Consider the following 26,395-nt stretch of genomic DNA (forward strand, 5'->3'; position numbering starts at 1 on the left):
AAGATTTGATTACAGACAGACAGACAACGGTCAGGTGAAACTAAATAAAAGCTTGTAAAATAAGTTTTTTTTCATGTACACCTATGAAATAAGGTTAGACCAAAAAAAGTCTGCAGCGATTTTGATAGCCGACGCAGTGTAACTGGTTATTTCATAGAGGTTTGACGTTTAAAATACCATTTGCACTGCGTGGGCGAGGCGTGGGCTATCAAAATCGCTGCAGACTTTTCTAGGTCTAACTCTACTAGTGTTGGTTAAGACTCGAGTCCTTTGAGACTCGAATCAGTTTTTGAGACTCTTATAACTAAGTCCAAACTCGATTTCTTTTCAACATGTTAGAGACCAGAGTCTTTTGTAGAGCCTTGAGTCCTTTTCAGAGAAGTCTTGATTATTCTTACAAAAAAATCAAAGCGCATTATCTTTGTGTAAAATTCGTAAATTAGGTACACAAATCATACAATAACGCCTAATTTCTTAGTGTTCTTCTTCTTCAACTTAGCGTTTTCCCGGCCTAGCGCCAGGGTCCGCTGTATTTAATATCTTTACTGTTATTTAGGATAAACCTATAAAATTGTTGACGGAGTCCTTATTCGGAGACTCGAGTTCTTTTGAGTTGCTCTTAAAGAAGACTCAACAAAGGACTCGACTCGAGACTTAAAAGACTCTTTTAAGCGCAGAGTCTCGTAAAAACGATCTGAGTTCTTCAAATTCAGACTCAGTGGACTCAAGTTCTTATACCAACACTAGGAATTGGCGCATGTTTGGCACCCATAGCCTCCTAAGGCCCAAGGTCCTACCTATAGTACTTATTCAGTTCAATGAAATTTAAATCATATTCGATTGGAACAGCTTTTGCTTTGTTTCATTCAGTTTTTGAACAACGCATAATCAACTCTATTTCCTACACTAAAGGTTCATGGCTGGGCCTTAGGAGGATAGTAGCTTTTACACGCTTGGTAAGAATTAGGTAGTGTTTCCATCAGGGATGGGCCCTTATGCACATGGACCATAAGGACCCTTCTCTGGAAAGCTACATTAATTTAAATTAAACAAATCAAATAAGTACAAAACTTGTATTTATTACCCAACAAAGCCAGCAAAATGGAGAAATATAAAGAAAAGTCTGTCGTCTTTTTACCACGTTACATTAACGTGTGGTTGGTAGTTGACCCATTGTGGGCGTTAGGGCCCCGCGTCCACTATCGGCATAGTATCGCAAGGCTTCCTGATGTACGCCTGAGAACGCGTGACGTTTGCCGCGTCATACCCTAGCATATCTCGGCACTGAGGACTCCTCTACAAGATGGCCCAGCGCTGGACCAGCGAGATGGCCATACCTTGGCGAAGCAGTTTGATATGCTGATAGGGTGATACTTTGTAATTTTAGTCAGTGGCCACTGTTGCTCTCGCTGGCTGGGTGGCTGGTGGAAGCTCTGGAGCTTCCTTGTAATAACTGTAAACCACCACGAAGAAGCAAATATTGAAAACTGAAAAATACAATTTAGTTCTAAACATAGTTTACAATGTTTACACATTTAGGACTCCAGGATTTTTTAGTTAATTCTATATTATCCTTAGTTCATTAAGTGAATTGTATATATAAATGACAATGTATGACTATTACTGAATAAATGATATGATATGATATGAACCCGGTTTAAGAGCCAACGGGAGTGGTCATTTCTCCATACAAACGTACTTCTCGTTTTCCTCCGTGGTTTTTGAAGCTAGAGCAATGTTTTTATCAACACCGATTAATATTGTCAATATCTGTGTCGGACCGTTTTGCTTTTTTTGATATTTTTGTTTTTTAAGGCGCTAGAGCCCTTCAAAAATGGCCGAAATGGCCTAATTGACTATGCCGCAATGAGAGGCGTGGCATTCAAAACTGATATCAATTAGCCAAAAAAGCAAAACGGTCCGACATAGATAATTTCATAATCATTTAGATTTCCAAATTTGGTTACGATTGGTTAAGGTTTGGAGGAGGAAACAGAGGAGTACGAAACCTCGATTTTTGAGATTTTTACGCAGGATTTTTCGCCTTGTCCTTATCGCACTACTTTTAGGTGCCGCTTCCGTTAGCGAGACGGGTATATTTACCTAAAATATTTAAAACTCAGCTCCTGTTTCGTCTTTAATTTCATTCGATAGCGTGACGAGCGTTCGCCTTTGCGTAATGTCTATTTTTTGTACGGGATTTAAAACAGCGCGTAGCGGGACGTTTTGGAAACTCAAAATCCCATACAAAATGACACTTAACGCAACGCGTAAGTACAATGACTCACGCCACGCTATCGAATGAAATTTAGACAAGGGGTACAGACAGCAAGCGTAGCTTATACCAGCCAATTCGAAAGTACACTGACATCAGAATTATTTTTGAATCATGTCATGTTATTAAGTTATCGTGCATTTCGTTCGTACTTGAGTCGCTTAACTTCGAACTCGGGTAAATCCATCTGTCAGATTATGCGATTTTGGTATTAAGAAAAGGTAATAGGGTAGATATTTGCTGAGAGGGTCGAATGGATTTACCCGAGTATGAAGTTAAGCGACACACTTGTCCATACATGTATTGGCACGGGCGAGTCGCACGATAACTAAGTAATTTAAAAACTAGGTAATTGGGTATCTTAAAAACTTGGAGATATTAACAGTACCCGCTCTTTATATTTTAGTCCTGTTGACGGATGCAATCAAGCATAGATATCGCTTCGAATCTGATGAGCAAATGGCTTTAAGATTAAAATCAAGGACTAAAAACATTACTCCTATTATTACACCCCATCTTGTGGTGGTAGAGCATACTACCAGAGTTCAAGCCGTGCGACTATTTAACAAAATGCCAATCGAGTTAAAGGGACGGTATACTCTTGGGTCGTACCATTCGTTTTTTGTCAAGTTCTTAAATTAGTCCCATTCTGCTTTCGTCACCCATTCTACATTCGTCAAGTTCATCGGTGGTCTTTTTCATATTTGGTTATATTTGGTTGTTTGCCTTTTTCTTATTTCGGCTTATTCCGGTATTCGTCATCATCTTCTTTGGGCATGTTTGATGTTAGTCAATTTCGTTTTTTAGTCTCATTCGTTATTCGTCCTATCGTCTTTGGACTTATTCTAAATTCGTATTTTTCTTATTTAGTCTCTTTTGAAATTTGGACACATTCTCTATTTGTCCCGTTAAATATTCGTCCCGTTCGATATTCGTCCCTTTCGATATTCGTCCCATTCACTATTTGTCTCGTTTTTTGTTTTGATTCCATAAACAATAATCCTTATACTTAAATATTAATTAAATGTATCCTAAACAATACTCATGTAGGGGAGATTAGTCCAAAACGGGGACACGGGGCTTACTCCGTCGTGCCGTGCCTGGTCTTAAACCAGGGCACAGTAGTATGGCTACTTAGATAGTTTCAGACTGATTAAAGCTTTGGTAACTGCTGTCAACCATCTTCAGGGCGACTTCTATGACACTCTCGGGAGGGAAGGGATGATGAAATCGATAACCACACTGGGAAAAAGACAATCAACAAATATGGCAAAAGATGACAAAGACTACCAGCGAAAGAGACGAATTAAGAATATGACAGAATACAGAATAAGACAAATTAAGAACTTGTCAATAACCGAATGGGACCAACAACGAACGTGTCGATGTAAAAATGACGAATAATGAATGAGACTGAAAACGAGATAGACTAACATCGAACATGCCCAAACAAGATAATGACGAATACCGGAATGGGTCGGAATAAGAAAAAGGCAAACAACAAATATGACCAAAGATGATAAAGCCCACCGACGAACGTGACGAATGTAGAATGGGTGACGAAAGCAGAATAGGACTAATTTAAGAATTTGGCAAAGAACGAATGGAACGACCCTAGACGATACCAAAGGGACTCGTTAATCATAAAATTTTTAGTCATAGGTTAAAAAAATACTTGCTCGACAAATGTTTATATGATATTGACGATTTTTGAAATTACAAATTCTTTCCTTTTATTTTTATGAATGTTTTTATTAGTTCAATTTAAATTGTACTCTTGACTTGATCTAATTATATACTTTTATGTTTTTATCATCCATATATAATGGCAAATTCACTCCTTCATTTAATTGATCTTTTATTTTTATTTTTGTTGTAGTTTAATGGACATTGCATTTCATGAATTTAGAACTCGAGCAGATTAGGCTTGAGTGACGCTACAGACTATTTTTGTATACCTATGTATTCAAAAGAAAAACTTACGGATTCCGATAACTAGTGCACTGATAGAAGATATAATAGATAGTAGATAGAGATCATCCGTTATTTCAGGAGCGGGCTCGTATTTGAATCCGTGTATTAGTCTATCAACAACTACAAGCGTAATATCCGTAAATATTTTCATAAATAGCATCATCGCATATACTCGTTTAGCCCACACTTGGTTCTGAGAAAGAATAAGTATAACACTTTAAACTCTCGCGTTTTGTACACATATTTAATTACACAAACGGGTCTACCGCGATATAATTTCATCTATGAACTCAATACAAAAACGGCCATTTTAACTTTGGACGCATAGATTGACCAATCCAGTAACATAAAAACTAGTTTCATGTATTCAAAAGGTACTTAAATACACAATACAGTACGTAGCGGCCTCCTTTTTTAAATATCTTTCGTTAAATTTAAATAATCACGATTATTAAATTTAGCAGTGGCGCTAGTGTGCACGTTGATGGGTTCTTAAATTCCGACGTTTCAGCTGAGTTGCACCAGCTGTGGTCACGGAAAGACTGACGTCCCAGTCTGAATTTAAGGTGAAAACAATGAAATTATATCGCGGTAGACCCTTTTGTGTAATTAAAGAATAATTAGTGAAATTGTTGAATTAATCAATTCAGTAGCAAATTTTTAAACACACTTGATCAAAGTAAATTGGCAAAACTATTGATAAAAATTATAATATTTATAATACTCGTAAATAAGTACCTTACTAATCCTGTAACACAGGAAAATAATGCTAGCGATTATGTAAGTGTGTAGCATGAATTATCCATGAAACGGTAACTAAAATCACATCTGGAACAAAAATGACAACACCCGCTTAAAAAGAAAATTCTTAAAGGAATATGTCAGAAACTTAACAATTATCATAAATGGGAAAGCGTAAATCAGGGGTCACCAAATGGCGAACCTATTTTATTTTTTCGCTAATTTAATAAACTCGAGGAGAAACGGACCGCGATGGTCATTTTATTTAAAGAACCGGACCCCTGAAGAAACTAATTGGTGACCCCTGGCGTAAATAAATATCCTAAATCCATACTAGTAATTTGCGAAAGTGTGTGTCTGTCTGTTGCCTCACGTTTAAACCGGCCGTATTGTCTGTGTCATGCTTTGTCTGAGCGAATTACATAATATGTGAAACTGTTTCCTATTAATTGCATTCACAATCTTGATTTTTTCGTTCATTCTATATTTTGAAGTAAAAACTGTTAAACTTCCTTTTTTTAAATCAGCCTAAAATTTGTATTTTTCTTTGACACGTACATGTAAGGTAATTAATTAAAATAGTACATTATATGCTCTTTATAATGTGGTACATAATTAATATTATATCTAAGATATTTTTATAGTTATCCCAGAATGAAGTTCACTCCAAAATTTAACTAACAACAAATTTGTTAGGCTATTTGCCTTGACTCACTAGTTTTGCACCGGACTTTACATCGCCAGTAACTAAATACAAAAATAAGCCTGAGACTGCAATGATTATTGATTAGTAACTATTACAATGGGCATAGAATTCCTTACTTTAAATGAGATACCGAATTGGCAATGCCTAAGAAGAAAAAATAATGCGAAAAATAAGTTAGGTCAAATTTTACAGTTTTCAGTATGAAATTAAGCATAATGTATAAGACGGAATCATTTGTAATAAATTTTTGTAGCGGCACTTAAGAAGTAGATATTCTGCGTATAGCTTTTTCAGGCAAATTTGTTTGTCATTAAATTATTTACATTTTACTGAGGTACTGAATTACTGATATAGACTCAGTTACGCTTTTAACTGTATATTTTGTACTTTTAATTTTTTTTGACTAGAAATTGATATAAAACAAATCTATATAAATTGATGATAATATCATGGTTTTCCTTAAAAAGTGCAAGATTTAGGAGTGATAAAGGTGAATTTGTTTGTTGCCGAAGCCTGTTGCGGATTTTATCGCTGTGTAGTTTTTTGTGACGATGCCTGTAACTGATTGTAAATTCGTGTTCACCTGACGAAGCCTGCGTTGTGGATATAAAAGTATGGTCCTTATAAACTTACACAATTGTCATACCGTGGATTTGCCTATGTTTGATTTAGCGTCGGGCTGCCGTATTCGAACTTCAAGATATTCACAAGAGACGACACGTACTAGATCCATTCTAGATAGCTTAGATATCAACTAGTTCTCTTTTGCAGCGCAATTCGGGCAACCAATGTCACTTTTACGTTAGATAGAGTAAGATAAATAATATCTATTAGATGTGAATTGGATCTCTAAGTCATATCCTGTGGAAATCGTTCAACAGTATCTCCAGAATCGCGCAAATGTCAAATTTGATAGGTTAGATCTTAAACATATCGTTTTCGTATCTTGGTGATGTCTAAAAGATGTCTAATATATGTCTATTTCAAAATCCGAATCAGGTCCGGGGTGAGTTTGACGTTCTTTCAGGAACACCTGTATCTTCCTTGTAATAACTGTATACCACCACAAAGCAGTAACCAGTCCAAACTGAAAAATAAAATTTACGGACGTTTTCACTTAACCTTTGGTATGCTTATCAGCGATTTCGATAGCCCACGCAGTGCAAGTGTTATTTATACGTCATAATTTCATAGAATTTTGACGTTTAAAATAACACTTGCACTGCGTGGGCTATCAAAACCGCTGCAGACTTTTCTTGGTCTAAAGTCTAACAAAAAAACGTGCCCCTTAGTTTGACATCACAACAGATGGCGTTGTACAGCTCCATCTCCTTTCATTTTGCGGTAACTCTAATTGTCAATACTTCCGCGACCTTCGTAGACGTCCTCACCGCCGCATATGACACTGTCTGGCGCCAAGGACTGCTAGCTGTTCAAACTACTGAAGGTCGTCCCCTGTATCAGGATGTACAAAATAATAGAAGACGCCCTCATCAACAGACCCTTTCAAGTATTCTTGGGTGACAAAGCCAGCCGAACTAGAATTCTCAACAACGGATTACCTCAAGGATCGGTGTTAGCCCCCATATTATTCAATCTTTATATATGACATCGCGGATACCCGGCCGGGAAAATTTGCCTACGCAGACGACCTTGCCCTCGTCTCACAAAATCGAAGTACTTATAGAGGAGACAGAACGCACCTTGCAAACAGGATCTTTCCACTATGAAGGATTACTTTGCCCCATGGCGCCTACGCCCAAATGGATCAAAACCGAAGTGTGCTGCTTCAACCTCAACAACCGTCTAGCCAGCAGAAAACTCCGATTTGGTGACACCGTCCTGACCCACAACCGTCACCCAAAATAACTTGGAGTAACACTGGACCGAAGTCTGACATATAAAGCCCACATGTACAATGTCGCAGCCAAACTGTGAATCCGAAATATCATACTTCAGAACTTAACGGGCACCACATGGGGAGCGTCAGCGGACTGCTTAAGAACGACCGCTTTGGCTCTAGTCTACTCTAAAGCAGAATACTGTGCCCCGACGTGGATAAACAGTGCCCACACCCAAAACGTGGACAGCCAACTTAACCACACTATGAGGATAATTACCGGGTGCATGAAACCAACTTCTGGACACTGGTTACCGGCTCTCAGCAGCATTGCCCCACCACACCTCCGACGCCGCCAACACCTCCAAAAAGAAGTCGACAAAATTCGTGCAAGGCCCGACCTGCCCATTAATGCCGACTTAAGAACTTTCAGATCGCCAAGACTTAAGTCCCGAAATCCACCAGCTACTTGTGCACGAGCCCTCGACTGATTGGAACGTCCAAACTGCCTGAATAGAGGAGTGGGCAGCAAAAGACGAAACCGCACATCTATTTCACCTCGACCCCCGTAAATTGCCGCGTGGTTTCAAAGAGGCCCGTCGTATCTGGTGTTCCTTAAACCGTATAAGAACCAGAATAGGTCACTGCGCTTACCTGCGTAAAAAATGAGGCTGGACTGCCGCTGAGAAATACGACTACGGAGACCCTAAACAAACCGTGCACCACATGGTTTTCGAATGCCCCATAACCAAGTATGTCGGGTCACCCATGGATTTCAAAGACCTCACGAGTGACGCTATCGACTACTTACGGAATGCTAAAGGCCATAGTCGGTTTTTCATAGTAGGTTGGCCCTTAAATCAATTCGATTCGGGTTTTTTTATGAGTACCTCTTATGGTGAAGAATAATTTTGCTGAGTATCAACATCCTACTAGTGACAGTTTTTGACTTATGATTTTATTATTTTTTTTCTTTAATTTATTGTTTTTCGGGATGTATTCAAGCGATTTGCTTAATTTTTTTAAATAGTGTTCTTTATTTAGGTATGCACCGATACTCAAAAAACGAATACCAGTTGTCATATAAAAAAAAAAGAAAAATGAAGTAAAAAAAATAAAACATTTTTTTAAATGTCGTTGTGAAGTAGCGACACCTCTAATTTTTTTTCTAATTGTAGGCCAGACATTGGCCTACTACTTGCCTAAATATCAAAATTTTCCAAACGGTACTTCCTGTCAAAAATTTGCAATATGTGTGGTCAAGTCCTGTACTCAATCGGTGTTTTTCAATGTAGTATACAAACATTAAGTTGTCATTGGCATTTTACTCTTAAATACGACAACCTGATAAGAAAACGCAAACATAATCGAAGAGTTTGTATACTACATTGAAAAACATCGATTGAGTACAGGACTTGACCACACACATTCCTAATTTTTGGCAGGAAGTACCGTTTGGAAAATTTTGATATTTAGGCAAGTAGTAGGCCAATGTCTGGCCTACAATTAGAAAAAAAAATTAGAGGTGTCGCTACTTCACAACGACATTAAAAAAATGTTTGATTTTTTTTTACTTCATGTTTTTTTATATGACAACGGTATTCGTTTTTTGAGTATCGGTGCATACCTAAATAAAGAACACTATTTAAAAAAAATAAGCAAATCGCTTGAATACATCCCGAAAAACAATACATTAAAGAAAAAAATTAATAAAATCATAAGTCAAAAACTGTCACTAGTAGGATGTTGATACTCAGCAAAAATATCCTTCACCATAAGAGGTACTCACAAAAAAAAACCCGAATCAAATTGATTTAAGGGCCAACTTACTATGGAAAACTGACTATGGCCTTTAAGTTATGATTTGTATGTTGATACTTAAAAAAACACAGTGTATAATGCCATACGATAAATAATTAATACTTGAAATTTGACAATTCAGTGACCACAAAACATATTATGGCGCAGTACAGCGCCATCTGTTTTGGACTGAGGTTTTGGATGTTAAACTAACGGGCACGTTTGTTTTACCCCCTTATTCATAACATAAGACTTTACGGGCCTGATTTAGTTAAATTGTGTTTTCTCCCTTTCTTACAAATACACAAGTCATAATGACAGACAAAGACAAACGATTATTAGCTAATTGAGGTTTGTAGCGCGTTTATGAATAAGAGGGGTTAGGCTTACCCCCTTATTCATAAACGTTTACTAAAGTTGACAAGCCGATAATAATCGTTTGTCCCTTTCCGACGTATTGGTATGATGGAAAGGGACAAACGATTATTATCGGCTTGTCAACTTTAGTAAATGTTTATGAATAAGGGGGTTAGACTTTACCTGTGTATTACAATCAATTCTCTTTGCTTATACTTATACATATATTATTTGTGCATGTATATCAATCAATCAATCAATCATTTATATAACCATGGTGTAATCAAAAGTTTCTACAGATTATATAATTATACGTATTAAAAAGATACACTTACAGGCAAGTAGAAATCCAGTTAACAAAACTCGTTTTGGATACCTTCCAACAACAAAATAAAGCAAAAAAGGAATTGATAGGTCTACGAATATTTTTATGAATAGAATTATCGCATATGCTTGTTTAGCTTTCACTCCGTTCTGTGAATTAAACGTAATATGTATTATTTCTAGCAAAGAGAAATTGAATTAGAGAGTTACTGTCATGGAAAAGAAGATTAAAACTGTTAGAACGCCATTCGACTTTGATCATTGTCCTTTCACTGATATGTGTTAACTTATTAAATATTAACGCCATCTACTCGAGACTAGGCTGAAGGTTATAGCGCCATCGCTCGAAAAGATTGCACCATACCTTTGACATACAGTCGAGTAGATGGCGTTAAAATAAGTTAACACGTTAACACATATCAGTGAAAGAATAAGGATCAAAGTCAAATGGCGTTCTAACAGTTTTAATCTTCCGTCGAAACATGGCAGTAAAGTAAATTTACAGTGGCTACATAATTTACTTTAACAATCCACCTCTATATTATCCGGGCCCCCTGCCGTAGACTGTCCATGAACATTTTGAACTAATAAATGGTATTATGTTTATGTTTTCAAAATGGCGGTCGTTATCCCGAGCCTTGTCAATGTTCGATTACTTAAATTGGCTATAATATCACAGAATAAGTAATAGTCTTATCATACAGAACGGCCACGCACCGCCCCGCCCCGACTCGCATTACCTCGCCCCGCGACAGGCCGCGACATGAATCTGGCGGACTTCTGGCGTCCTCGCAGTAAAGCGACTTACCCACACATATACAATGACGCGGTATATATCGTCTAGGGTCGTCTCATACGTTTTTTGCCAAGTTCTTAAATTAGTCCTATTCTGCTTTTGTCACCCATTCTACATTCGCCAAGTTCATCGGTGGTCGTTTTCATGTTTGGTTATATTTGGTTGTTTGCCTTTTTCTTATTTCGGCTTATTCCGGTATTCGTCATCATCTTCTTTAGGCATGTACGATGTTAGTCAATTTCTTTATTTTGTCTCATTCGTGTTTCGTCCTATCGTCTTTGGTCTTATTCTAATTTCGTATTTTTCTTATTTAGGCTCTTTTGAAATTTGGACACATTCTTTATTTGTCCCGTTCAATATTGGTCCCGTTCGATATTCGTCCCATTCGATATACGTCCCATTCACTCTTCGTCTTGTTTTTTTTGTTTTGTTTCCATAAACAATGATCTTTTTACTTAAAATATTAATTGAAAGTACCCTAAACAATACACATGTAGGGGAGATTAGTCCGAAACGGAGACACGGGGCTTACTACTCCATCGCGCCGTGCCTGGTCATAGACCAGGACACAGTAGTATGGCTACTTAGATAGGTTCAGACTGATTAAAGCTTTGGTAACTGCTGTCAACCTTCTTCAGGGCGACTTCTATGACACCCACGGAAGGGAAGGGATGATGAAATTGATAACCACACTGGAAAAAAGACAATCAACAAATATGGCCAAAGATGACAAAGACTACCAGCGAAAGTGACGAATGAAGAATATGACAGAATACAGAATAAGACAAATTAAGAACTTGTCAATAACCGAAGGGGACCAACAACGAACGTGCCGAAGAAAAAATTACGAATAATGAATGAGACTGAAAACGAGATAGACTAACATCGAACATGCCCAAACAAGATAATGACGAATACCGGAATGGGTCGGAATAAGAAAAAGGCAAACAAAAAATATGACCAAAGATGAGAAACCCCACCGACGAACATGACGAATGTAGAATGGGTGACGAAAGCAGAATAGGACTAATTTAAGAACTTGGCAAAAAACGAATGGGACGACCCAAGACGATACCAATGACGCGTGTACAGACGTGCCGCGTACACATATAAACGCAAATAACTTTTGATGTATTGGCTTGTTCTGTGATAATATACAAGTCATAATAAATAAGTAATATTCGGGAAAAAATTTCATACCGTTTTATTCCATAATTTATATTAGATTCCATCAACTCTCAATAGTCATTGTGCTGCCTCTGCGTGCGTCCCATGAGACGGGCAAGGGCAGCATCCGCTCGGTGTACCTACTTACCCCTTACATTTCCTTAAAGTATCAAAAGGGCCTCTACGTGTTGGGTTCGGCTCCGCGCCCGCCTCCCAAAGGTCCGCAACGCCATTGTTCCGTGATAGGAAACACATACAAGTAATACTCGTAAATTAAATACCTTATAAATCCCGTAGTACAAGAATACAAAGCTAGCTATTATAAATATAGCAGCAATTATGCAGGCAACGACAATTACAGGCCACAGTGGCCACACTGAAACAAATAACAGAAAACCCGCTTAAGAAGATTTTTAACACGTTAACAGTCCTCATAATACTTATTTACGATACAAGTGCGGAAGAGGAAATTCGAAACGAGTGGCGATAAATTAAAATACGACCGAACGAGGTGTTTTAAATCGACACGAGTTGCGAATTACCTATTCGCATGTGTATCGTACAACGTTTTAAAGTACAGATGGCCCTTTAAACTTTTGACTAGTTTTGACATACGCACGGAAAGTGCTGCTCTAATGCGGTAATGTTTTAATGTCCTCGTATGTCCATGCAAATTACTTCAATGACACGTCCATGTTAGTCAGTTAGTTTTTCCCGACATTTTCCGCAAATCGACATTCCTATTTTGCGTGAACTACCCTTGGGCACATAAGAATTTGGGGCCTTTTTGGAAAGTAAAGAAAGCAAATTAAACTAGCATTTTCATTGTTAGGAGAGAGAACTTAATTTGTTAGTTCGCGTTCCATCAATTAACCCGTTTTTTAATGAACGAAATAATATAACGGTTTTGTAACAATATTAATAGGTATTTCAATACCGGTTCCGAGCCCTGGTTCACGCAGACTCCTTGAATACTCGGTCACATTGCAAGAAAATACGTTGGATACCTCGAGAAGCTCATTGTGACCGGCAAAGATTAGAAAAGGTCACGTGGACGCAGCCCAATACGTTGGTCTGACCAGATGCGCACCGCTCTCGACGCCTCCGTCCATTTATGGCCCTCCACACCACCATAGACAGAAACAGATGGAGGAAGATAGTAAGAGAGAAAGTGACGCAGAAGGGAGATAACGAGCTCCAATTATGAGGAATACGACGCAAGGAGGAATCAATAATTATACGTACACTTAGAGTGAATCCATGTAAAAAATCCGCCAGCACCAAACATTTCTAATATAATGAAAATCGCTACAATAATGCTGCCCCTTCGCAGATCCAGAGTAACACAGCAGGTATTCACCCACACCATGATCACTAAAACGTAATAAAAGTAATAACTAATAAACTATGTATAATTCTTTAAATTCACAATGCAAATGTCAGTCACTTGACGTTTCTGATCTTTTATAGACTTTCATATTTTAACGTAGAACGAAGTGCTAGTACCTATGGAGGTAGGAATAGTCACAGAAGAAATAATAGCACTACCGTACAGAAAGGACACTTCCTACAAAACCGAAGTTTGACAGCGGTTCAGGGTCGAATCATGCTATCCCTTTCTAATATATGGCACTATCCTTTTCGGCTATTTAGGGTTCTCAAAATTCAAGTGATTTTCTTATCTGTGGTCGTGCACGCAAAAAGAAGTCAAGTGGTGCCAACCCTAATAATTGCTCGGAGCAATGCTGAGCTGAGCCGAACGGTGCCGAGTTCGACCGAAGTCAGGAGTGTCTCCCCACTGGTATAGTCCGACAAGAAATTGTAGAAAATTATTGAGGGCGCCACTTCCTACCTAACTGTCACATTTTTGACATAAATTGGCAACAATTTAGTATAATTAAAAAAAAATTACCAGTTCCATTTTATTTAATTTCTATTCTACTATTTTATAAAAATGAATTCTATTCACATGTAAACAGAATTGATTTTAGTATAAGGTTTCAATAACTGGCCAGCCTTCAATAACTATCCGCCTTATGCTGAAATAAGTTTTGGCAAAAATTTCATTTTTGGTAGGTACAAGCTTTTATCGCTGACTGTACTTTTCTTCGACAGACAACTAATACTCATCGAGACAATTCTAAAAACCCCTAACACAATTAGGTTGCGTTGTTTCATTGCACAGTTCCTATGGCCACCTTCTGTCTCCATCATCAGATCAGCTCGATGGTACCACAATATTGCATTGTTATCCGATTTATACATGCATGCAAAATTTCAGCTCAATCGGAAACCGGGAAGTGGATCAAATTTAATACAGACCGACAGACAACGGTCAGGTGAAACTAAATAAAAGCTTGTAATGAATTCTGTTTACAGGTGACTATTCACCTCAATTCTATAATTCATTTTTAGTTTAGGGTGGCCAGTTACTAACAGGTGGCCAGTTACTGACGAAATAACCTATATGGTCCCATCCGGCAGAAAGCACGAAACTTGGCATGCATGTAACCATGTAAATGTTAAGGGGCCCACTAATTAACAGTCCGCCGGACGGTACCGGCCCGTCAGTTAGAACAAAATGTTGACAGTTCCGAACAACTGACAGGCAGATACCGTCCGGCGGACTGTTAATCAGTGGGCCCCTTTACGTTTATAAGAATAATAATCCAGTAACTTTGTCGACTTTTGTAACGTGGTTCAAAATCAGAACTACCTGCCGGATTTGACGCAAAATCTAAATGTATAAGTAAAGTTACTATATTATAAATAGAAATAGAAGTAGAAATGCGCGAAAAGTTACCTTCTCGAATGGAAAGCTACATTAAATTAAATTAAACAAATCAAGTGTCTAAACTTGTATTTAGGGTTTGCAATCCGGATCCGAAATGTATAAAATTATCCGGATCTGGATCCGGATCCGCGGATATTCCCATACATTTCGGATCCGTCGTGCAAACCCTACTTGTATTGTTTACCCAACAAAGCCAAAAAAACAAGAAATATAAAGAAACAAACATCTGTCGAGTAAAGTTTCTTAACCTTTTCGACGCCAATGACGGATTTATCCGCACTGTAAGTCCAACGCCAATGACGGATTAATCCGTCACAGCCCACAGAGAAACATAGACCCACGTGCATAATTATGCATAAAGTTCAATTTCAGTTTTGACACTTCGTTGACTTGGCGCCTGAGAGACGGCTGTTGTGTTTGACACGGCGTCGAAAGGGTAAAATAAACATTTCATAGATATAGTCTGCCAAGCAAAGTATGTCAGTAGCAATGTACAGCAAAGTGAAGTAGGGCAACACTCAAAGAGCAGTATTGCGCTAAGTAAAGCAGCAATGTACATCGAACCAAAACATGTAAATCGTGTCTCAAAATGCAATAACTTCGTCAGCATTTTCCTTGTAATAACTGTATACCACCCAAAAACAGTAAATGTTATATACTGAAAAAAAAAACACTCAGGTTAAATATTTTATTTTATTATGTTACGGGTAATGTTAGAAGGGTAATTAAACTTAAAATTACTTTTGTATAACTAGTATTACCCGAGCTTTTTGGGTAAAGTCCGAATATTTAAACAACATTAATCTGTATTCGGCGTTTATCCGTACTCATCTAACTAGCGGGCTCAGCACGGTTCCATTTTTATCGACTATCACTATGCGCGTCCCTTTCGCACTTACATACTTGTTAGAACGTGACAGGCATGGTGACAAGGGATAAAAACGCGACCGTGCTAAGCTGCTAGGTCTACCCAACACTGGCTGGGTAATGTTAGATGTTACATCATCACCTCTGACATTACTCTCCCTGTGTTGGGTATACCTATACCTACAAATTAATGTTGATTTAATTTTCGGGCTTTAAGTAGGTACCCAAAAGGAATACTAGTTATAGGGGGCATGCATGAACTATAGCGGGCAGCCGCCGTCAGATTTTTGGCGCGAGGCGTAAATGTGACGTTTATGCTTCCCATGTAGCCCACAAGATGGCAGAACCTACTATGCAAACACATGTGAGCATAAAACAATTTTTTAGAGTCGGGCCAAGATAACTTTGCACAGACTGTAATAACAAAAGCGTACCTAACGTTTAGATGAAAACTCTACAAATAGCCTATTTTTAATGAATAAACACTCTTACGCGTCATAAATATTGCGTTTACTAGATTGAAAGTAAATTTGCTTCCTATAATTAGCGCTGCAATAAAAAGTATTAAATCCACGAACATTTTGATAGCCAATACATTTGCATACATTGCCATTGCCCATAATCTATCCTGTAAAAGAAATACAATAATTATGTTTTCTTATAGCTGTTGAAATCATACAAGAAAGAAGAGAAGACTATGGTTAGCCGCTCCGGTCAGTATTAAGCCCGTCACAGACGGAGCGATAATATACCGACAGAGGCGACAGATACCGTAAGATACGGTATCTTACGATATCTTTTACGTACTATTTGACAGAGTCCACACACGAAGCTATAATATATCTATATACAACGTGTCCCAAAATTCAACGATAAGCTGGCACCAGAAGATGGACCAGCTCATGACTACTCGAGGAAAAAAATAAAAAAAATATATCTCAATTTATTATGGAATTACAAAAAAATTAAAATCGACACCCCTAATGGTATTTTTGACGACCATGTCTACAATTTTTCAAATATTTCTGTTTTTTTTTGTATCGGCAACCTAAGTAGCACTGCTATCCACCACAACCCATAAAATACCAGAATACCAGTAGGGGTGTCGATTTTAATTTTTTTTGTAACTCCATAATAAATTGAGATATATATTTTTTATTTTTTTCCTCGAGTAGTCATGAGCAGGTCCATCTTCTGGTGCCAGCTTATCGTTGAATTTTGGGACACGTTGTATATATTGGTATCTTACGATATCTTACAGCAAGGCATCTATAGGTACCTTAAGATGTTTACAGCTCGGTATATTACGATATATTATGAGATATTTCGTCTCTCTCTTACAATGTAGGTGCTAGACAGAGATCGATATATATATCGTTGTCGTGTGTGGTGCTTACATATACTCTATGATATCTGTAGTGTTGGTAGGATCTCGAGTATTTAGAGTCTGAATTTGAAGAACTCGACTCGTTTTTACGAGATTCGGCGTTTAAAAAACTTCTGAGTCTTTCAAGTCCCGAGTCGAGTCCTTTATCGACTCTTATATAAGAGCAACTCAAAAGGACTCGAGCCTCCGAAAAAAGATTCCGTCAACAATTTTACAGTTTTTTTTCCTAAATAACAGTAAAGAAATTAGGCGTTATTGTATGATGTGTGTACCTTATTCACGAAATTTACATAAAGACAATGTATTTCGAAATTATTAGTAAAAAAAATTCAAGAGTTCTCTGAAAAGGACTCAAGTCTACAAAAGTGTCGGGTCTCTAACAAGTTGAAAAGAACTCGAGTTTAGACTTAAATATAACAGTCTGTAAAACTGAGTCGAGTCTTATATTAGAGGACTCAAAGGACTCGAGTCTTAACCAACACTAGATATCTGTCGGTATCTTACGGTATCTGTCAATATTTATTATCGCTCAGTCTGTGACGGGCTTTATGCCATGTTATAGTATTTTTCAAACACGGTGACAGATGTGGAGTCCATACCATTTATAACCTTAAAAATTTCGCTAACTTGTATTGAGATGACATCTGCCACCGTACCCTCGCTATTTAAAAACACTATAGTAAATTGAATGAAATAAAAAATTACCATAATCATCCCAAACACCAGAAACAAAATGCTGGTTATTGCTGTTATTATGCAGTCTATGTATATGAAAAAAGATAAAATGGAAGCTGAAACAAATTAATTTTAATAATTGTGATTATTTAAATTTAACGACAGATATATAAAAAAGGGGGGCGCTATGTACTGTATTTTGTATTTAAGTGCCCTTTGAATACATTATAATAGTTTTTACGTTGCTGAATTCATTAATCTATGCGTCCAAAGTTAAAATGGCCGTTTTTGTTTTGAGTTCATAGATCGACGAATCCAGCTAGTTTGCATAAAAACTAGTTTGATGTATTCAAAAGGTACTTAAATACAAAATACAGTATAAAAGCGGCCCCCTTTTTTAAATATCTATCGTTAAATTTAAATAATCACAATTATTACCAGTGGCGCTAGTGAGCACGTTGATGGACTCTTAAGAGTAGTTCCAAGTATATTTCAATTTTCGCTGTATGTATGTCGGCGGCCGATCGTAAGATCAGGCATATCGTGAAATTCCTAGGCATATTGTGAAACGAGAAAATCTTTGACTCGTTCCCTGAGTCGACGGAGCCCCGCTAGGCGGGGCTCCTATTTCTGGGCAGTTTGCCCTTCGGGCATCTGAAGCAACCTAACGAACCTATCCTACCTATGTATTGGTTTAATGTGACTATCGTCAAAACATTACACAGGAACATTACGATCTGCCTGATCTTACGATCGGCCTACGACATGTCATACAGTATGGATGTACACAGACAAGAGGTTAAAGTGCTGTAATTGTACACGTATACTTGGTCAATAAATCGTACTATGCCAAGTGCGAAAAGTAAGAAATTCGCAACGAGTGACAATAAATTAAAATAAATAAATAAAACATAATAAATAGTGTTTAGTTTTAAGTTAATTAAATACATAATATGTATGTCGGTAAGGTATTTGTAATACGGGCCTTGTTGCCTGATTTAAAATTTTAAATAAATAAAACACGACCGAAGGGAGTGTTTTAAATCGACACGAGTTGCGAATTACCTTTTCGCACGTGTATGTACATCGTTTATCAGTACGTATGGCCGTTTAAATAATAAATAAATAAATAAATATTATAGGACATTCTTACACAGATTGACCAAGTCCCACAGTAAGCTCAAGAAGGCTTGTGTTGTGGGTATTCAGACAACGATATATATATATATATATATATACAGGGTGAAATTTAAATCACTGGCCATAGTCATTCCAGGCACTAGGTTACACTTAAGGAATCTATTTAGCGAAAAAAAAGAGTACATTTTTTTTTAATTTTCATTTTTCAATTTTTAAATACTTTCCACGAGTCGTGGTCACCCTATTACCACAAATGTAAACAAACCTAATAGTAGGTTTTAACAATAACATCAGCAAAACCCTTATCTGACCTTCACTAAACCTTATAATCGTTGCAATAGGGTCCACCTAGTTAGTGTTGGCGATGGTAGGCAGGTTTATCAATTTCGAGGGTAGTCTAAACCATTCCGCGCTAGCGGTAAACATAACGGTTAGCATAAATGATTAGTCACTCGTCACTCGCCAACCTTAAAATAATAATCGCGCGCGTACTAAGGTTTAAAAAAATGTTATCGAACCGGAAATATTAGGAAATTGTACGGTGTTATTTATTAAGTGGTGAGTGTTTACGTGGTGCACAAAGATTATACGAAATGGAATCAGTTCCACGCCTTCGCAGACAAGGATTGAATCCAAGAGTACCATCTCGTGGGACTTTCGTTAATTGCGTCGACTTTTAATCAAATGTAAGTACATGAGATGATTCAATTTTTTAAATACGCCTGAATGCAAAGATTCCTGACCTAGTTTTTACTCATTGTTTTTAAGCCACGGACGTTTTGTTAATAATCATTAGTCAGAAATAATATTTTAGATTAAAAATGGGTTGCCTTTGCATTTTGACGGCTCTAAGCCCGTTAAAGTATGAAGGAAAAATTAGCAACTTATGTAGGTAAGCGTCTTATCTCGCTGCAATAGGGTTCATAATTGGTGACGCTATTGCAAACAGCGGGAGGGGCGGGGTGTCAATGACCTTAACTGATAAGAGAGAAGCGGGTGTAGTGGGTAGTTGTCGGTTCACCATAACGTACGAGGTTTTTAGGACAACTTGATGATGAGTTATTTCGAAAAAAATGTACTGAGCGGTATTAAAAGAAAAAACACGTGTTTAATATTTTTTCGAGTTCTTTCGGGTGTTTCAATTTGGCCAGTGAATTAAATTTCACCCTGTATATATATATATATATATATATATATATATATATATATATATATATATATATATATATATATATACTTTAATAAGGTCACTGTGGCGAAGTCCGGCATACTTTATTTTTTTTTTGACTTTGGAGTGATCTAGTTCCGTTAATTATTCACCTATGTTACTGCTTGTAATCGCATACGATGAAGAATTTAATAATTAATAGTTTAGCCTTAGTGACAGATCATTTCAAGCATAAATTAAGCAAAAACAATGACATTTTTTAAAATTCGGCGAGTAGACGGACTTCCCGTGCAGTTTAAGGGAAGTCCGTCTAGTTATGATATCAGCCAATCTATGGATGTGTATATGTTCGTAGTCAAATTCCTAAAAAGAACGGATCGAGACAATGAAAAGTGTATTTTAAACTTGTCAATATACGGTTCAGATTCGAAATAAACACCATTTTTCTAAAACAAAGGCAAGTCCGGCATATACTACCAAGATGGGGTGGTAAACCTTTATTGGCAAATATTTAAACATAATTATTTTTTTGATTTCCGAAATAAAAGATCAATAGTAATTTTAAAATGAATTTTAATCGTTTCTTTTAATTTACTGTGATCAAAATTTAATATGATTTTTTGATACCTTATCAAATGGTTATAATATTAAAGTCGCAAAAACAGTTGGTAATCTCTGATTTAACGAAAGTGACGGACTTGCCTTGAACATAATAGACGGACTTTCCAACTTAGTCAAATTTTAATATGATAAATTGTGGAACGTATAATTACAAAACTAAGCTAATTTCTGATATTTTAAAAATAGAATAAAGACAATTGGTTCTTATGCTACCTACGTAGTTACTTTCTGATGCACAATCTTTTCAAAAACTATTTAAAAAAAATGTTTTTCGAACGGTTGTCGCACTATGACTTCGAGTTCAAAACACGAAATGACTTGTTGAGGCGGATTGCTCTGAAGTTGGTTGTCACAGCGCCATCTGTTTTACAGTGACGGAACTAGCGCGAAAAACTGGTTAATCGACTGGACTCCAAAGTCGCATACGCCTTCAAATTCAAAAGTTATAACGTGTTGACGGACTTGCCTTGTAGACGGACTTGCCCACAGTGACCTTACATAGAAAACAACCATGACTCAGGAACAAATATATGTGTCATCACACAAATAAATGCCCTTACTGGGATTCGAACCCAGGACCATCGGCTTCACAGGCAGGGTCACTACCCACTAGTCCAGACCGGTCGTCAATATTCGACATACGCACGTATACTATGTGCAGTGATAGTAACAACCACAACCATATGTACACTGTAATAAGGATTAAAATAGGAATTAATTCCATCATTGGGGCTTTGTTCATAACTGGGATTGTTCGTAATTGACAATTTCGTACCAAAGCCTTCGTAGCTGGGATAGCCGCAGAGCAAAAACGACGTTACCAACATAAGTACCCCTATTATTGTGCATCCCGTGCGCAGTGAGACGGTCATACAACATGACTGCAATAGTGCCATCACTGAAAAAAAAATGGTTAGGGGTCATTCTGCAAAAATCTCATTTCCTTGGCCATACCTATTCGCAAATTCCCAGGAAATTCCGCTTTATTAGCATCTCATTTTTGTTGACTGTCTCGTGCTAAGTTCCACCTATAGCCAAGACATCTAAGTGGAATCTCTTGGGGATTTGCGAATAGGTAAAGCAAGGGAAATGGAATTCCAGATCAATGACAGTACCTAGATAATGAGGACAATGACCCTTTAGGTTTGTGTTGAATTAAAAAAAACGCTAACGCGGTTATCATTCACTCCCTTCGGCTACAAAACGCACGTTTCGAGCATGCACTCTGAGCATACTCATACATTTAATTAAAATAATAAATTTTACTTAGCTAATTCCTTTAAGGCCGCGTACTGGACGCAGTGGACGCACGCGCAATGCTAACGTCTAAAACAGCCGCGCCGCGCGTCGCGTGCGTCTAGTCCGCGGGCTAAAATAATAACATGCTAGTCCAATGAGTGTTTATACACACTACCCACTTGAGTATTTTTACATGCAATAGCGCGGCAAGCCGTCGCCGCTGTCGTCCAATCCAAAACAGTTTTGTCGTCCGAGCGGCAAGATCAAAATGATAGACTTGAATTAATGGCGCCGCGCGCATCTAGCCCGCGGATTACCAAAGTAATATTTTTTTATTTTAATGATTTCCGCAAAGTAACGCCTGATCACGCCTGACTATTACATAATTATATACATACATATATGTATGTACATATGTTTTGACCAATGTATGGTAGTCAGCGTCAGCGTGCATGATCGGAGCGTATTCTGTGGCCTTTAGAAGTTTAGATGATACTACACAGCGGATCAATTTACTAGCTGATTAAGTACAATTTCACGACAACATTCTAAAGTTGGAAAGGTCAGGGTGATTCAGAATAGTTATTTGGTTTACAAGGGGGCAAAGTTGTTGTTTAACCGCTCGTGCTAATATTGATACCCGAGCAAGCGAAAGATTCCAAAATTGGACCACGAGCGTAGCGAGTGGTTCGAAAAATGGAATCTTGAGCGTTGTGAGGGTTTCAAAGCACGAGGGTTAAACAAAATTTGCCCCCGAGTGAAACACAACATTTTTCACCACACCAACCCGAAGCAAATATTAAATATAAAAAAATCACACAAAATCAAACAAAATCAAATCCAAATGAATGTTATTAAATATTTATCATCCAAAATCATAATTTAAAAGTCAATTCTACCAGCCAACATAAGAAAACAACTCAAAATTTGCATTTGATTACTTTGCCTCACATGTGAATAAAATGCAACTTTGCTATCAGTTTTTGAAGTGCAAAGTAAGCCTTTCCGAGCTGGTGTGGTGAAAAATACATTAATCGTGCGTGATAATTAAAGATAGGTACCTTTTCAAACTACCTCCTGTTTCTTTCGTTCAGCATGATTTTGAAAATTTCATTCACTTATAAACTATAAAAAATCATGTGTGTAAATTAATATAAAAATATTATCAAGAAACATAAATAAACATCAAAAATGTCAAACTTCCACCAAGCTCAGTTTAGTTTGACTGTTTGACATTTCTGAGGTTTTATAACATTTCTATCAAAGAGAATAGAGTGTATAGAGGCGGATTATCAAAGTAAATTATGTAGCCACTGTAAATTTACTGCCTGTACATAATTTACCACGACAGTAACTCTCTATTTCAAATTCAATTTGATTTCTTTAAACTCGATGAAATAAAGACGAAATATTTATAGCATGTTTTTTTAAAGTTAATGGTTTTAACGACCTTTATACATTGCACATATCGGCCCTATCATGTTCATGTCCTTTTCTTTTGGCTTCAGAAGTAAACATTTATAAAATAATTAAAATCTTAGTATGACTTCACCCAATCTGTACAATTTTTAGTATGACCATACTTTGAATAATTTTAAAGCAATATAATACACGCCTGCTAAAACAAAAAAGAAATAATGATCTTTCATTAAAGCTAGATTATTCTATTCCTCTTGTTTTTTCTGTATCAAATTGTGTTCTTATAGGCTCGTCAGGGTCATAAAAAAATTAAAATAAAAAACAAGAATTTTACACTATTACGATTAGTGAATTGATAAAGTTAGACCAAGAAAAGTCTGCAACGATTTTGATAGCACACGCAGTGCAAGTGTTATTTTAAACGTCAAACTTCTATGAAATTATGAGTATTATGAGATATAAAATAAATAAAACTTGTACTGCGTGTATTACTATCAAAATCGTGGCAGACTTTTCTTGGTCTAACTCTAGGAAACGTTTGTATTTGTAAGCTTATTAAAATACGTATAATTTTCAGTTAAAAATAACTTATTTTTCACAAAAAAACTCAAATAAAAACTCAACAATTCACGATACGAAAGGTCCGTAGGGCCACCGGCTTTAAGGGGCTCTCTTGGGCCTCTCGGGAAATCTCAGATAATAGTGTTTGGTCATTTGAGTGTTCTTCTGTCGGTCCGTGGGTAATGGAGGGATGTGTTTAAGGACCGTGAGTCAATAGAGCATACAGGGTTACTATGGGAGGTATCTTTTTCGCATAATCGCTTATTGTTGCTTTCAAGTTCGGTTTAAAGATATTTTATTTGTCTCAAAAGAAATATTACATTTCACTTATTGACATAAGTCGATACATGCAGGAATTTTATAGGCTACTGAGCGTTAACACAAATGCAAAATACATATTATTCTTATTAGACTGTCCGATGTCCCTCTAAAAATAACACTAATAACAAAATAAGCACAACAATAAAACTGTTGACATAAGTTCTAGAGTAACAAGTTTTTTTGGCGATTTATATAGTGTATATGGCGAAGGCCACATTGCACGCAGAGAAGATGGCCGATGGGGTCGAAAAGTGCTCGAGTGGAGACCACGGACTAGCAAGCGCAGCGTAGGACGTCCACCCACAAGATGGACAGACGATCTTGTTAAGGTCGCCGGAAGACGCTGGATGCGGGTCGCTTCCAACCGGCACGTATGGAGGTCCAAGGGGGAGGCCTATGTTCAGCAGTGGACGTCTTATGGCTGAGATGATGATATGGCGAAGGTTTTTAGATTTCAAAATGGCCGAGCTATGGTAGTTCTAAAAAAGTACAAAAGGTGGACTTAAATGCCTCGTGGCATTCTCTACCAGTCAAACATAGGGCTAACCAGAAAAATCCTGAATCTATTTCGTCCTGGTCTGCTCAGGCTGGTGAAACTAACTTACGCATTGAGTGCAAACAGTGTCGATCCTAATTTTGATGTTAAGTTCACCGATAATGCATTTGTATAGTGGGACATAAAATAGTAGGAATTAAATAAAATGGAACTAAAATAAATCCATACTACATAGGGGATATTACTGCAATGTTCTGCCGCCAGAGTGCAGCACTACTGACTCTAGTAAATGCACAGACTATTAACTTATACATACTGTGCCTTAAACTGTTTTTTGACAAGTTTTCACAGACAATAAAATATGACATTGATGCATCAAGGCGGTTTGTTAACAAGGGCCTACCGGTAAACGCGAAAATCGAAATTTAGTTATCTGCCTCTTTATCGCTCGAATATGCAAGCGTGAAAGAGAGGAAGAAACTGAACTTTCGATTGTCGTGTTTCACGGTAGGCCATGTGATTGACGTAGTGACGCATGATGTGTCATTGATGTTTGTTTACTGTACCTATGTGCTAGTTGTGCCACCTACGCAGAGCTTTGCCTAATATTCCCTATTGTTGCCATGTTTAAGCATTAAACGTCAAAAATGTGACAGTTACGAAGGAAGTGGCGCCCTCAATAATTAAAAAAAAAATTGTCGGACTTTACGGCTTTCAATCCATGTTAGCCGGAGCATTCTTCGCCAGCACAACATAAGGAAATCCCTCGGGCTATAATAGTGTTTGCTCATTTAAGTGTTCTTATGGCGGATTGTCCGTGTGTGCGATGGGGGGATGCGTTTAAGGACAATGTGTCTACACGAGTATACAGAGTGGCTTTGTAATTGGGGGCTTTCATCGCACGATCAGTTTCAAGGATTAATTTTTATTCGATAACTTTTAGATCATATTTTATTCTCCTATGGCGGCTAGTTAGTGTACGGTCCAACTGATGAGAAGCAGATTCGGTAGTCTTTGAATACTTACATTTTCCTTATGGCCTCTACAAATGTCATCGATAATCGCATGCGATTTGCGATACATTGCGGCATTTTATCAATTGATTGAATTCGTTGCTCCTAATTAGCCGGCAATGATAGATAGATAGATAGATAAATCATTTATTTGACAGCTGCAATGACACACAATATAAATTTACACACATCATAACAGAAAAAAAAACAAGAATTATTACACTAACAAAGAAAATTTTGAGTTCTAAAGAAAATAGTATAGAAATGAGTAGATACAATGAAATGGAAAATAGAGAGAGGGCCAAAGAGAGTCTCTCTCCAGGCGGGACGAAGTCTACTGAGGGTTGGTTAAGAGATGTATTTCTAGTAACTGGCATTCGGAACTCCGTATGCGCGATGAAGAACGTGCTAACGCCATCTGTTACAATCTTGTGGAACATTCAGCCGCAGAATTTGCTAAGCGGACGAGGTGTTCAAAATGATCTTGACACGACTTTATTATTAAGAGAATAAGAGCGTGTCAAGGTAATTATGAACACTTCGCCCGTTTAGCATCTTCTGCTGCTGACTGAACAAAGTTGCCAGTGATAAGGAGCCATAATCTGAAATCGCATGCCATTTGTTGCTAGGTCTGTAAAAACCTTTAGTGTGCAGTGACCAGTTTAAAGGAGCGGACAGGTGCACAAAAATATCTCAACACTGACTCCGACAGTC

At 37.4% G+C, this 26,395-nt stretch overlaps 2 long non-coding RNA genes across 2 annotated transcripts; both read right to left on the reverse strand.

Annotated features, from left to right (window-relative positions):
• Positions 1–1,098: 1,098 nt before the first annotated feature.
• Positions 1,099–10,123, reverse strand: LOC134791825 (uncharacterized). Its single transcript, XR_010144338.1, has 5 exons — positions 10,029–10,123; positions 6,330–6,783; positions 4,988–5,077; positions 4,259–4,442; positions 1,099–1,487 (listed from the first exon to the last, which is right to left on the reverse strand). It is a non-coding gene; the product is annotated as an uncharacterized LOC134791825 (long non-coding RNA).
• A 5,095-nt stretch (positions 10,124–15,218) lies between these two features.
• Positions 15,219–23,052, reverse strand: LOC134791826 (uncharacterized). Its single transcript, XR_010144339.1, has 5 exons — positions 22,933–23,052; positions 21,408–21,530; positions 17,734–17,819; positions 16,134–16,269; positions 15,219–15,432 (listed from the first exon to the last, which is right to left on the reverse strand). It is a non-coding gene; the product is annotated as an uncharacterized LOC134791826 (long non-coding RNA).
• Between the last annotated feature and the right edge of the window lie 3,343 nt (positions 23,053–26,395).

This window comes from Cydia splendana, chromosome 6, assembly GCF_910591565.1.
Source record: "Cydia splendana chromosome 6, ilCydSple1.2, whole genome shotgun sequence".
Taxonomy (NCBI): Eukaryota; Metazoa; Arthropoda; class Insecta; order Lepidoptera; family Tortricidae; genus Cydia; species Cydia splendana.